Source organism: Canis lupus, chromosome 7, assembly GCF_048164855.1.
Source record: "Canis lupus baileyi chromosome 7, mCanLup2.hap1, whole genome shotgun sequence".
Classification (NCBI taxonomy): Eukaryota; Metazoa; Chordata; class Mammalia; order Carnivora; family Canidae; genus Canis; species Canis lupus.
In genome coordinates this window covers 3,630,021-3,645,205 of record NC_132844.1, presented here as the reverse complement: position 1 = coordinate 3,645,205, position 15,185 = coordinate 3,630,021, and positions in this window count along the sequence as shown.

Genomic DNA, 15,185 nt, shown 5'->3' with positions numbered 1-15,185 from the left:
CTGTAGATGGATGCTTTCCTTTCTGCTTCAATCTGCCCATCCCCTTAGCCATCTTATAGAACAGCACAGTGCTTACAGATGATTAAAGAGATAAAAATGTACATATAGCCTTTAAAAGATCATTGGTCACAGAAGCAGGAATGATTTCATCTTCTGTGTGTGGGTTGGATATAAAACACCTATTTAATTTTAACCATCATTATTCTGAGCCAGCTTTGTGGAAGTGGGAGACGGCCATCTGCTCAGAAAGGTGATTATGAATAACACATAATGAAGCCTCATCCAACCAGCGCCGACTGGGACAGAGCCCATGGTGACCAAGACCGAGCTTGGAGATCAGGATACGGGGCTTGGGGTGGGAATTCTCTCACTTACCACCGCTGTGACCTCAGACAATTAGTCTTTGTCCCTTCGTCTGCAGAATGACAATAGTCTCCATATCATAGAATGTTTGTGAGGACTGAGTGAGAAAGTGCATGGAGAGCCCTGCACGCACATCATGTACAGTCAATAAGCAGTTGCTCTTACAAGAAATTTGCCAAGAACTTCATAAAGCAAGATTTCTGACTTGATTCAAGAGCTCCTAGGTATTTTTAAAACTTTCCTGAGACTTTTGCTCTTTACCATAAAACTTAATATAAACATTTATCATGCAAACATTTCTGTCTTGTATAATGTTACTGGTAGTCACGAAAGAGCTTTCCAACCCTTCATTTCTTACTTTTTTTCTAGTCCTTACTTCTAAATATTCTGCCAGATTTCCCCAGATCATGACTAGTTCACTATGAGAAAAGATTAATGTGTTATTTTCCTGTTCAGTGTCTTAGGGTCCCGATTCTCACAGACTTGATTTCCCACACCCCCGTTTGTCAATTGCTTTCTGGAGAGATATGGCTAATGGGAGACAAAATTTGGAAAATGGAGGACTACAGGAGAGAAGCCAGGTTACTTCATTGCCTTCTTTCCTGGCTTTGGGTTGCAATTGTAGCCTAAACTGTCTCCATAATTCCATCTCTTTCTAGCAGACCTTCTCTCTGGGGCCACAGTCTCTGTTGAGCCAATCCTTGCCATAATCCCAGTTCCCAACTGGCTCTTGCCTCCATAAGGAGCTCCTCTGTGGTTTCAGCTTCTGTCTACAGGCTCTGCATCCTCAGGCTTTTGCAGCATCACCGTCTCCTTTGTCTCTACAACTCTAGAATCACTTTGGGCTGGCACTAATCTCTGGATGTTGACATGAATCATGGAGTGTCCTCATCCTTCTCTGATCGTCTTGCAGATCTTCCTCTTCCTTTTTAACTAGTGGCCCCTATTAATGTCCTCTATTAAACTACTTGGTCTGGGTTCTCCTCCTGATTAGACCAGACAGATTCAATTATGGCAATTCCACAAACTGTTTTCTAAACAACTGACCTAGTGTACACATTTGAGTTTTAGAGTTTTTCTGTAGAATTTGATTGAATTCCAGAGGGCATTTTGTCTCATTTATTTATTTTTTAAAAGGCTTTTTTATTTACTTATTTGGCAGAGAGAGACAGCACAAGCAGTTGGAGCAGTAGGCAGAGGGAGAGGGAGAAGAGGGTCCCCGTGAAGCAGGGAACCTGACTTTCCGACAGAGGGGCTTGATCCCAGGACCCCATGATCTGAGCCAAAGGTGGAAACTTAACTGACTGAGCCACTCAGGCGCCCCCTGAGGACATTTAAAGTGGTAAGTCATTTTCTTTTCTTTTCTTTTCTTTCTTTTCTTTCTTTTTCTTTTTTTTTAAGAAAGTAAAAAAAAAAAAAAAAAATGCCTGCTCTGGCCTTGACAACCAATTTTATTAACAAATAACTAAGTAGTAGAAATTCCGTGCCCAAGAACTGTAGGTGAAAAAAATATGATGAAGTCCAAGATATCATAGAAAAAGTCCAGAAAAAGAATAAAAGTCTATTTTCATCATTTCTTCTTGTTAGTATTATAGCTCTTGAAATTTTGGAATTTGAAGTAGAAATAATTTAATCAGTTTCAGGTTTGTCCTAAATAAAAGAGCTTGCAATTCTAAATGAAACCTCAAAATATATGTATTTAGAGTTTTTCTTTTTTTTTAAAAAAAAAGATTTTATTTATTTATTCATGAGAGACACACAAAGAGAGAGAGGCAGAGACACAGGCGGAGGGAGAAGCAGGCTTCATGCAGGGATCCCAATGTGGGACTCGATCCTGGGACTCCAAGATCACACCCTGGACCGAAGGCAGGTGCTAAACCACTGAGCCACCCAGGGATTCCCTGTATTTAGAATTTTATTCCTGGGCCTTTCATGCATATAGTTAGCACAAATTGAATAAACAAAAGAAAAAATATTAATAAAATACTAGAAAAATTATAACTAATATCAGAAAATAAATTTTCTGCTTAATTACAGAGACCATCATAAAGTAAGCCTGATATTTCCAACTTGTTGCTTATGTCAACACAAAAGAATTGAACTTACAACTTCCTTCAACTTTGTAGATCATTTGTAATTCAAGGGAAAAGTTTCTGCCCAAAATAAAAAAGGTGGATTGAATTATGAAGTTTAAGGAAATCATATTAACCTAACATCTCAAGTAAAATACAACCAGATTCTCTTAGGCAGCCGGAAGGCTATATTTATAAGCTTTCATCTTTGGGCAGATGGGTTGCATTCAAAAGGAAAGAGAACATAGAACAGTCAGTGTGTCCTGAGACATATACTTTTAAAAAATTGTCTAAATTAGTTCTTTTTCATTTCCCATGATTATTGGGAAAATATCAATAAGTCGGGGTTATGGAACTTATCTAAAGATGTGGAATATCTGCCTTGATGGATTTATGTGACCACAATGTTAATATAAATAAATAAATTTATTAAATTGACCGTTTTAGGCAAGTGTACACTGAGGTAAGGTAAGAATTACCTGAGTTGATGCAGCTGGTACTTAGCAAATGTTATTGACCTTGGAAAACATCACAATTCGCCAACAATAATAAAGCTCTAATGAAAAAAATGGTTATTCAGAAAGGAAACCAACATTAATGAGAGCGTTTCTTAAAACTGTCTCTCAAAGTAATATACCCATAAAAATAAGTCAATTAGGAAAAAATGTAGTGTTTTTATGGTACATAAGGAGTTTGTAAAAGAAGAAAGTCTAGGTCTAGGACTTAGACAGCTGTGGATTCCATCATTATAAAAATGTAATATAGTAATGGAAAAATATGTTTAAAAGTTGATGCAATTGTGAAAGAAACTAGGAAACCTCATATGAGAAGGAGTAAATTAATACAATACTTGTTTATTTATTTTTTAAATTAATAGGCTGCTTTTTTAGCAGTTTTAATTTGCAGAAAATATGGGGAATTCCCATTTACCCATTCTCTCCTCTGAGTATAGTTTTCCTTATTATTAAACCTTGCGTTAGTGTGAACATTTGTTACAATCGATGAGCCCATATCAATTCATTATTATTAATTGAATTTCATAATTTATATTAGAGTTCACTCTGTGCTATGTATTTTGTGGATTTTGACAAATGTCTAAGTGTATTACATATGTCCACATTACAGTATTATACAGAATAATTTCACTGCTCTAAAAATCCCCTGTGATCTACCTATTTAACCCTCCTCCTGCCTTTCCCAACCCCTGGCAACCACTGAATTTTTTTTTTTTTATTATCTTCATAGTTTCATCTTTTCCAGAATGTCTTATGGTAGGAAATATACAGTAAGTAGTCTTCTCCAATGGAATTCTTTCATTTACCAACATACAATAAGTTTTCTCCATGTCTTCTCGTGACTTGATAGCTCCTTTATTTTTATTGGTGAACAATATTCCACTGTATGGATATACCACAGTTTCTTTATCCATTCACCTATTAAAGGACATTTTACTTGCTTCCAGGTTTTAGCAATTATGAATAAAACTGTTATAAACATTCATGTGCAGATTTTTGTGTGCATATAAGTTATAACTCACTTGGGTGTTTCTGGGATTTTTAATATTTATGACAGTTTTATGAAAACTTTATGCTATAAATGAAAACATTTAAACTAGGTTGACAAATTTCTAGGAAAAAATATATAAGCAAATTTACCTAAAGGAAAATTGGAAGGTCTGAATTGTCCCATAATTACTAGAAAATTGAATCAATAGTCCAAAGTATTTTCACTAAGAAAATTCCAAGCACAGAGTCTCTATCAACAAGTTCAAACGAGTGTTTAAGTAACAAAATATTGCAATCTTACTCATATTTTTTCAGAGCACTAAAAATTTATTTATGAGGCTAGTTTAATTTTAATGCCAAAATGTAACAAAAATAGTAAAGAAAGAAAAGCATGAGCAAAATTTACTTACGAAACATAGATGCAAAAATCTAGTAACAAAAGTAACAAAACAAACTAGCAAAAAGAATGTAGAACATATGTAAAGCACAAATGGTATAATCCACGTGACAAAGTTAATTTTACTTCGGGAAGATAAAGTATTAATATGGAAAAGTTAATTAATATAATTTGCCATATTACAAAATTAAAGATCATATAATACCTCCACAATTGCAGAAATGGCACTTATTAAAATATAATGTCCATTGATGTTGATGTTCTTGACAAATTAGAAACAGAAGGGAACTTCCTTAATGTGACTGAAAATCAACAGTAAACTTACTACGCAGTGAAGACTCATTGAAGGCTCTACTTCTGAGTTTAGGAAGAAGACCAAGATTCCAAGCAATAGCTCTTTTATTTAATATTTTATCAGTGTTTCTAACTAGCACAGTATTACAAGAAAAAGAAATAAGTGTGTAGGGATTGGGAAGAATAGAGAAATAAAAGCTAATTTGTAAATCATATAATTGTGTAGAAGGAATAACAAAGACACCCACAAATGAATTATTCAAATTAGTAGAAGAGTAAAGAAAAGCTGCTAAATAAAAATCTGCATAGTACAATAAATTGTGTTCCTGAATAATAGTAATAAATAGTAAGAATACAAAGAAAAAAGTTTAAAGGTGACATTTACAGTAACACCAAGCATACAAATTATCCAAAAACATTTCTGACAGACTATGTTCCAGAACTCTGTGAGAAACATTTTAACATCTATTGAAAGACCTTAAACAATACCTAAATGAATTAAAAGATTGTAAAAGTACAATTGTAAAAGTACAATTAAATTGTACTCATTGATTTTACCCCCAAATGATTCTAGTCAACATCACAGCGTTTTCTTTCCATAGAAAATGACAAGCTGATTCTAAAATTTATGTGTAAATTCAAGAGGGTGCCTACAGCTAGGCAGTCTTGAAATAGAAGAATCAGTCCAAAGACTTGACTTATTAGGTATTAAGACTTATTGTAGAGCTATCCTATTTAAGGTAATGTGGTATGGGTGCAGAGGAAGACCAATGAAATAAAGGGGGAGCCCAGAAGCGGATGTATGGGTATGCAGACGTGTATGTGCCTGCGATGGCGTGGAAGGTGAGCGGAGGATGAAAAATCTCTTCCATAAATACTGTTCAGATCAGATGTATCCATATGAACCACAAATCAAAATGCTGCTTTACATCACACAGAAAATCAAATCTGGGCTGATTAAAGATTTAAATGCAAAAGACACAATTATCAACACAGGAAAAGGTTTTTTATGATGTCAGGGTAGTGAACGGTCTGTATCTGTTGACTTCAGTTGGAGTATAAAATATGAAAACATGTAATGGTCCACCAATAGTATTCATAGAATTGAATAGATCATTCTTTTATATGTTGATCCGTAGTCATTACGTTGTCTACTTTAGCATTCTTTTATTAAGAAATCATAAAACACTTTGAATGCAAAACAGCCCAGCCTCAATATTTACTCAGCATTGCACAGTGAGAAATACAAAATTTGCATAAAGTCCTTTTTATATGCATTGTGGTCAACTTTTAGGAAGGAATACCTAATAGACTTTAAAAATTCTTTGCCTTTTACTTACTATCACTGTTTCTATTTTGTTATTCAAATAATATTACAGGTTGGCTATTTCTAAATATGAAAATAAAAGAATGCGAGAAGAAGGGGAAATAATAAAATTGCCAGTATGTATTTGTGGGCCTTTGAGAATTATTTTTCTGTTTTGCTTCATCAAATGTAATTCGGTTTGAGGACAACTTTTACATCCAAAAAGCTGCTAAAGCTCAAGTTATTTCTTCCAATGGCATGCTTTTTCGTCATCAAATGTCAGATTCTGTAGCAAAAACTTTAGAGAGAATTATTTGTGTAATCTGTTCAGTTTAATCATGTAAAAGTTGCATTCCTAAGAAATCGTGTTACCAAACACAATCGTTTAGCAGGGAAAGGGGGGTTAAAAACTAATGACTTTCAGTCGCACAATAATGAAGTGATTTTTTGCTCTAGGAATTCCAACAATAATAATATTTTTCAAGCTGTTATGGACTGAATTTTTCTGTTCCCCCTAAATTTACACACTGAAGCCCTATCCCCCAATGCGACCGTATTGGAGATACGGCCTGTGCAGAGGTGAGAAAGGTTACATGAGGTGACGAGGTGGGGCCCTCATCCCATAGGGCTCATGCCCTCATAAGAAGAGATACTGGCATGTGAGGACACAAAGAAAAGGCTTTGATTCTCTGCAAGCTGGGAAAAGTTCTTACCAGGAACCAATCAGCTGGCACCTTCACTCTGGACTTCCCAGCCTCCAGAACCGTGAGAAAATAAATTTCAGTTGTTTAAGCCACCCAGGCTATGGTATTTTGTTATGACAGCCCGAACTGATTAATACAAACCTAAAAATGTGTGGCTATAAAACCTAACCCTCTCTGCCTAAATGTAGCATTGATGACACATGGCATTGGTTCCAGGCCTTTCCCTTCTGTCACCATTTGTAAAATAATTAGCAGAGTTTCTAAACAAATAATATTGATTTCATCCTTATTTTTTTAATCAGCTTTTGTCATTTAACGAGTCCTCCAGAAGCTAATGAATCAAAACATCCATTTATTTTGCTCTCAGTCTTGTGGGCCAGCAGGCAGATCTCAGCTGGGGAGCTCCCTTCTTCTAGTTCTTCTGGTCTTAGCTGGGATTCTCCGTGTGTGGACAGCCACCTGCCTGCCGGGTGGATCTCTCTCAGAGGGTGGCTGGTCAACAGAAGTGACTGGGCTGCGTGTCTGTCACCCTCGGGCGGGCTAGCCTGGCCTTGCTATGGCAACTCCAGGGTTGCAAGAAGCCAGATCAGTCCCAGGCTCAGAACTTGAACTCTGTTCCTTCCACCTCAGTCCGTTGGCCACATCAAGTCAAAAGACTAGACCAGATGGAAGGGACAGAGGAAAAGAGCTGAGATTGTGGCCATTTTTTTGGGGGTGGTGGTGGTGGTGGTGGTGGTAATTTACTGCAGTTAAATAAAGCCTATGGCTGGTCACGTAGCCCAGCCGTACTTCTGGGCGACCCCACTGCTGCGGCAGAGAGAACCAACAGCAATCTAAGGCAATGAGAATTGTCTTTTTAACTAGTTGATGGCACGAAAGTGTTTTCAAGGTCTAGAAATCTTCCAGAAACATAACATTTTAACTCCTGGAGGATGGTAGTCCTTTCCGTTCCTTTGCGAATTAACCCTATCCGTACCTGAAGCTCAGAGGAAGTCAAATCTGAGCTAGAATCTGTTTTTTTAAAATCTATATACCATTATTTTCCTGTTACATCTCTTAAATAGGTTGACCTAAGTTAGTTATTTCCAGAAACCTTCCATAATCAGCACACAAAAGAAGCATAAGTTTTGAGGCTGAAACAATAAAACAATAATTTTTTTTTCTCCCAACTGCCCTGCAAATGTCTGTGTGGCTGGTTTTTTTTCCCTGCCCTTGGATGAAATCTCAAACAAGCTCTTAGACAACAAAAGCCCTGTAGGTTCTTTGACCCCTACGACAGTTTTAGACCAGTAATTAGTATGTTCAGTCCCAAGTAGCAACAGAAGCTCCAAATTTCATTCTAGGTTAAATCTTCTATCCTTGCATGAATTAGGGCAGATCAAGTTGTGCTGTGGTGACAGACGCAACACAAGTTTTGGGGTTTTGCTTATTTTTTTTTGTTTGTTTACTCTAAGTCCTCCTGGGACCAAAGAGTAACTCATCTTTGCGGTAACTGAGTAATCTAAGCCCTGTGGCTCTTGGGGTGCTGTCATGTTGACACGGGGCCTCCTTGCGGCTGCAAAAGAGGGAAGAACAAAGTTGTGTAGACTCTATCTTCTTGACACATGACATCTCCAGTCCCATGTCTTCAGTTGTACGAAGTCACATGCCCCATGTAATTGAAAGGGGCTGGAAAATGTGTTTTTTCTTATCAGAAAAAGGGAATAGAATGATGTTGGTGAGTTCTAACTGCCAAGCTCCCTACCTCTCTCCCAGCCCACACCTACTAGGAATAGGAAATGTAGAAGGCTTCTTTTCTATTGTATTGCCTCATGTTTCTGCCCCTTCCCCTCTCCCCACACAGGTCATAAAATCAGGGTAATGTAGTGAAACGCTGGGACACCTGCACCCCAATGCTCACAGCAGCAATGTCCACAAGAGCCAAACTGTGGGAGGAGCCTCGATGTTCTTCGACAGATGGTGGGTAAAGAAGATGTGGTCTATGTATACAATGGAATATTCCTCAGCCATCAGAAAGGACGAACACCTACCATGTGCTTCGACGTGGATGGGCCTGGAGGGTATGATGCTGAGTGAGGTAAGTCAGTTGGAGAAAGCTAATCATCGTATGACTTCACTCATACACAGAATATAAGAAATAAGAAAAGGGACTATATGGGAAAAGAGGGAAACTGAGTGAGGAAAAATTAGACAGGAAGACAAACCATGAAAGACTCCTAACTCTGGGAAACAAAGGCTTGTGGAAGGAGTGGGGGGAAGGGGGTGACTGGGTGATGGGCACTAAGGAGGGTACTTGATGGGATGAGCACTGGGTGTTATACTATATGTTGGAAAATTGAATTTAAATAAAAAAAATAAGGAATCCCTGGGTGGCTCAGTGGTTTAGCACCTGCCTTCAGCCCAGGGCATGGTCCTGGGGTTCCAGGATCAAGTCCCACATCGGGCTCCCTGCATGGAGCCTGCTCCTCCCTCTGCCTGTGTCTCTGCCTCTCTCTCTCTATATGTCTTTCATGAATAATAAATAAAATTTAAAATAAATAAATAAATAAATAAATAAATTAATTAATTAATTAAAAAGAATAGGTAACCCCTCCAAAAAAATCAAGGTAAAGATGCTGTGGCTCCTCCAAGATGAATGGAGAAGAGAAAGGAAGTGAGGGCGCAGTATGGTTTTACTTTCCTGGTACTAATGTGAGCAGCAGAACTCTTTCTGGCGTGGCTAGTGTTTACAATGGATTCTTTCTTTGACTGTGGGCTGTGTGGGTTCTTTGGAGATTGTCCCATTACTGCAGATCCCTCACTGGTCGTTCGTTGACATTTTCCCACTGACAAGCTAAAAGTCCTTTTTGTCCACCTATACCTGGGTCTCTACCACACTTCCTGGAAAAACTCACTTTTAGATGACTGAGGTCTGACACCAGGTCACTTCTTCTCAGTTCAGAGGAAACACACCCACACTGAATGTGTTGCTAGAAAAGGTTCCCACAGTGAAGCCATCTTCTCAGCTACCATTGTCCACCTTACCCACTTCTAGGCTTTTTAAATTCCCCAGCTCTGGGGCAGACACCAGTCTTCTGTATCACCCAGGTTTCAAGAAATATAAGTCAAGTCTTCTGATTTGTCCTCTTAGTGCCACTGGGTGATTGTGGTGACCCTGGGCCCTGGGGCCTTGACCCAGCCAGACCTGAAAGAGTCCTTAGGGATTTTTGGTCTCATCATGAAAAGGAATTCAAGACAGGCAGCACAGCAGATGGGAAACACAAGAGGGAAAGTTTACTAAAGCAAAAAATACACTCTCAAGGTATGACAGCATGCTAATGAAAGAGAGACACACACAGAGAGGGAGAGAGAGAGAGAGAGGGAGCTGCATCCCTAGGGCTTGGGTTTCTATCTGCTATCTGCAGTTGTTAGCTAGCACGTAGAATAGTCATTACTTAGAGCAATATGCAGGGCTTTGGGCTTTTTCTAACTAATTTGGTGAGGAGTTTCCTGTTATGGCATCCGCCATCTTGGCCTGTCTGGTTTGAATGGGCTTCTTGTGGAGTGGGGTGTGGAGTCTGACGCGGGGCTCAGTCTCACGACCCTGAGATCATGATCTGAGCCAAAATCAAAAGGCAGATGCTTAACCAACTGGACCGCTCAAAAGCCTCCTTTTTCTTTCTCTTTCTCTTCTTTCTCTTCCCTTCCTTCTCTTCTCTTCTCTTTCTTCTTTTCTCTTCTCCTCTTCTCTTCTCTTCTCTTCTCTTCTCTTCTCTTCTCTTCTCTTCTCTTCTTTCTCTTCTCTTCTCTTCTCTTCTCTTCTCTTCTCTTCTCTTCTCTTCTCTTCTCTTCTCTTCTTTCTTTCTCTTCTCTTCTCTTCTCTTCTCTTCTCTTCTCTTCTCTTCTCTTCTCTTCTCTTCTCTTCTCTTTCTCTTCTCTTCTTTCTTTTTCTTCTCTTCTTTCTCTTCTCTTCTCTTCTCTTCTCTTCTCTTCTCTTCTCTTCTCTTCTCTTCTCTTCTCTTCTCTTCTCTTCTTTCTCTTCTCTTCTCCTCTCCTCTCCTCTCCTCTCCTCTCCTCTCCTCTCCTCTCCTCTCCTCTTCTCTTCTCTTCCTTCTCTTCTTCTCCTCTCCTCTCCTCTCCTCTCCTCTCCTCTCCTCTCCTCTCCTCTTCCTCTTCCTTCTCCTTTCTCTTCCCTTCTTTCTCTTTTCCTCTTCTTTCCTCTTTCCCTTTCACTCCTTCCCCCCACTCGCCTTGTCTGGCCTCCCCTCTCCTCTCTTCTCTTCATTGTTTTCTTTCCTTTTGAGAGAGAAAGAGAGAGTACTCTTTTTGAATCACTTATAAGCTTACACTCATACTGTGCCTTGATGCTTTTTGGATCCATCCCTCTCCTAAACACACTTAAAACACCACTGCAATTGCACAGGAGTATTTTGTTATAAAACGTTCACTTAGATCACAGGTCATCAAACTTTGGCCTGCTGGCCTAATCTGCACCCCCCCCCCCACATTTATTTTTTAAATAAAGCTTTATTGTAACTTAGTCATGCCTAAATTTTTTTGTCATTGCCTGTGGTTGCTCTCCTGCTATAACGGCACAGTCAAGTAACTGTGATAGAGATAGTACAGCCCTCAAAGCCTAAAATATTTACCATCTGGTCCTTACGGAAGTTTGCTGACTTTGGTTTACATAATTGAGATTATCACGGAAATGAAAGAATGCATATACACAAAATTCTCTCAGAACTCTCCTTATACCAGAGACTGTATCTGTGGATCCCAGGTTTAGAAGCCTTCATCTATTTCCTTGAAAGAACTCAACTTAGAATGCTCAGAGAGGACCAAGGTATGAACCAACTATTAAAGTTTAGGTGTCCAGGTATCTGTCTTCCAGTGCTCCCCTGACTGCTGGTGGGACTACTGCAGAACGTGTAACCACCTGCTTCTGTTTCTGGCTCTGGGGCTGATACTAGCTTCTATGTTTCTCAAGGACAGCCATATTATTTTTCACATGTTTATCCCTAGCACCAAATACAGTATTGGGCAAATTGCAGGAATTTAATAAACATTTATTGATCCAATTGTATAAGATAGTGACATCGAACTAGGAATTACCAAGAAAGATGGAGCTCCTTTGGAGAGCTGACTAGAGTCACCCTTCAGGGCAGGCATTGACAACTCTGGGAAACAAGCAATAGGAATTAGCAGGTCTGTGCTGTGAGTTGATCCTGCAAGAGCAACCACCCTGAGCTCCTGTCAGAACAGCCAGATCTGCCCTGATGGAAGATTTTCTTGGCAGGAATTGTCTTAATAAAACCAAGAACTGGGGCACCTGGGTGGCTCAGTGATCAAGCGTCAGTTCAGGTTGCGATCCCGGGGTCCTGGGATCGAGTCCTACATCGGGCTCCCTGCATGGAGCCTGCAGGGAGCCCGATGTCTGTGTCTCTGCCTCCCTCTGCCTGTGTCTCTGCCTCCCTTTCTGTGTCTTTCATGAATAAATAAATAAAATCTTTAAAAAATATATAGGTAAAATGATAATTTGCAAACTTTGATTTTTATCCTTTTGGATAGTTCGTATACCTCCCAAATGCTGTACTGATAGTGTTTTATAATAAATTCAGCTCGTTGTCAGGTTCTCATTTCATTTCTCCTAACGGCAGGATAACTACATCTAATAACAAAAATGACATTGTGTGAACAACTCATGTAGGTAGCTATAAGGGGCAAACTATGGCTCTCTCTTCTTAGTGAGGAGGACAGCCACGGTTCCACAACAAAGAATGAGCTGGAGACCTTCAACAGTAAGTTCCTGGATTTATTTTCTTTTTAAGATTTTATTTATTTATTCATAAGAGACAGAGAGAGAGAGGCAGAGACATAAGCAGAGGGAGAAGCAGCTCAGCCACCCAGGCGTCCCTTATCTTACATACTATAGCAGATGCTTCAAAGATCCTCTGTGAGGTGGGTGGATCAAGTACTTTATGATTTTACAGGTGTATAAGAAGGTGCAGAGGCTCATAGTACCTCCTTTACCTTAAGATGATTAGTGAAACTAGGTTCAGAAAATACCCTGAAGATTCCAAATCCAGATGATTTTAGTCAGTGTAGCCTCTCCAAAAGCAAAACAACAGTTTGAAAAAGAAAGGATGCTTTTCTCTATATCTTGTCCCAAAGTCTGAGAGGCGTAGTTTGTAGGCTGGCAGGGAGAAACTGCTTGTGTGAAGATACTTGTGAGACTCAATGAGCTTATTTACCAGCTTCTTTTGCAGGAGGCTTTCAGGGCAGATACTTGAGACATGCTTGCAGAAAAATCCTTCAGAATTTCTTGTTATATTTAGCTTCACACTTATTTATAAGGGGGTTTATACTGATTATATGGTAGTAATATGATGAGATTTTGGCCTCTATTTTTCAAAATTTTTTTCGACTGAAAAATCTAACTGGGAATCTTGCTTTAAACCGGCATTTTTTTTTTTTAAGATTAAAGGAAAATTGGCATTATTTGTTGGCAAAAAGTGAAGTGACTTTCCAAGCATCAAAGCTGTTTAAAATGTTTTGAAAACACAATTATGCTATTCATTTGTTTTCCCTTTAGAATCACTATGTCATGCATGCCAGCTAGGATACTTTGTCTTGGATGGAATGCTGAAGAGTAATCTCAGTTGAAATAGGTTGAAATCCCTCATTAGATACTAAACAGCAGTATGAGGGAAATTGGTTTCTTTTAATCTTCCACATAAGGAGGCAATCTCTTTATATGCAAATACAGAATTTTGCATATTGATTGTATTTTTTGATGATTGAACTTACACATTTATAGGCTAAATGTCATTCTTTAAAAAGAGGGTGCATAGTAAATATCAATTTCCATAATTTCCCCTAACTAGTTACTACTCTAGCATGCCAAACAGTCTTAACAGTACAATTCATGTCTTCTTTCTCATCCTAATAGCGCTGTTCTCTTAAGATTGATTTTATACTTTTGTAAGTTCATAAATAATTTTTAGCATTCAAACCAAACAGCGAAGAAACTCCTCTCTTTCACGTCCAGATCACTTCTCACCCTTTACTTGGGGGCTTGGGTGGCCAACTTGCCCTTGTTTCCAGGGGAACTTTCCTGGTTATACTGATTCAAGTTTGTACCCAAGGACATCTCTTAATCCTGGGCGAAACGGATGGTTGGTAATTTAGAATGCTGATCTTGGCACATGTTTTTTATATACTTTTAAATTTGTATGTAATTTCAAACTCAGAGAAGCTGTATATGTGTGGGTGTGTACACACACATGCACACATGCGCGCACACACACACACATTTCACCCAAATTAGTAATTGTTTAATTCTTCCCCATTTGTTAAATCAAAGTAACTCTCTCATACCTAGCACATTAGGTTTAGACTAAATTACAGATAGCCCTTTGTCTTTGGATGCTCACTTTATAATAGGGATCCATATTATAACTACCAATATGATTTATGCACTAGAACCCATTTTTGGGGGGACTTGGACCTTAACAATCTTTTCCAGTAGTTTATACTTATTGTATCTTCACTTTAAAACATATTGTTGGTCAAGTTTGTGATTCACTTGAGGCTGAGCCTTTAGTTAGGAATGACAGTCTCAAGCAGTACATTGTTCTTCTGGGAAACTCCATCTGCTTGAGAGTGATTCACTTTTAGATGTGGCTTGTGGTGAGAATCTGGGACTGCATTCCTCTGGTTATAGCTAAAGAAGCTGGGGCTCACCCACAAATAGACTTCCCATGAGAGATCCCATGAGAGAAGACAATATTAAAGCAGTAGTCTTCAGTGTTGAGAGAAAAACAGAAAAAAGGAAGAAAAATAGTAGAGAAAGAAAGAAAAAAATGAAGTCATCTGAAAGCAAAGGAGAGTAGGGAGAGAAAGAATGCAAAAAAATATAGGCCAGGTAATGGGTAAAAGAAGGAAAACACTCCAGAAAAACAACTCATAAATTGTTAGAAACCCAGTATACTCTGCTTTAAAACTACCTACTCAAGAACTTTTCCATTTTTAAAGTCATAATTCTTCATAATCGCTTCTTCTTCCCTATGCTACTTTGTTTTTTGGCATCGCACACATACCAGTTCAGGCAGATACCACAGAGAAAAGAAAGATATGAGTACAGAGAGAGGGAACAAATACTGTGGGTTGAGCACTATGAGAAATGTCACAATGATAAATGTATTAAATGCACGACATGAAGAAGAAGAAATTTTAACCAAAGATTGAAAAAAATTATATAAATAGATTGATAATAAATGAATGACATAGTTCAATGGGCCTTATTGATTTTTAATTTTTGCTGAAATTCCAGCATTTTATTGGCATATCTGTGTAGGATTGCTCATAGCTGGAGCCAAGCTGATTTATATGTGGAGGGTCACTACTGTTACGTACACAATTTACATTTAAATGAAAAGTCTGTCAATAGTAAAATATCCTAATAAAATAGCCTCTCAAATATGGCAAGATGGATTGAGCACCATATATTATCCTTCCTTCCTCCCTCCCTTCCTTTTTTTCTTTTTCTTAAAAAGTTTCACTGGC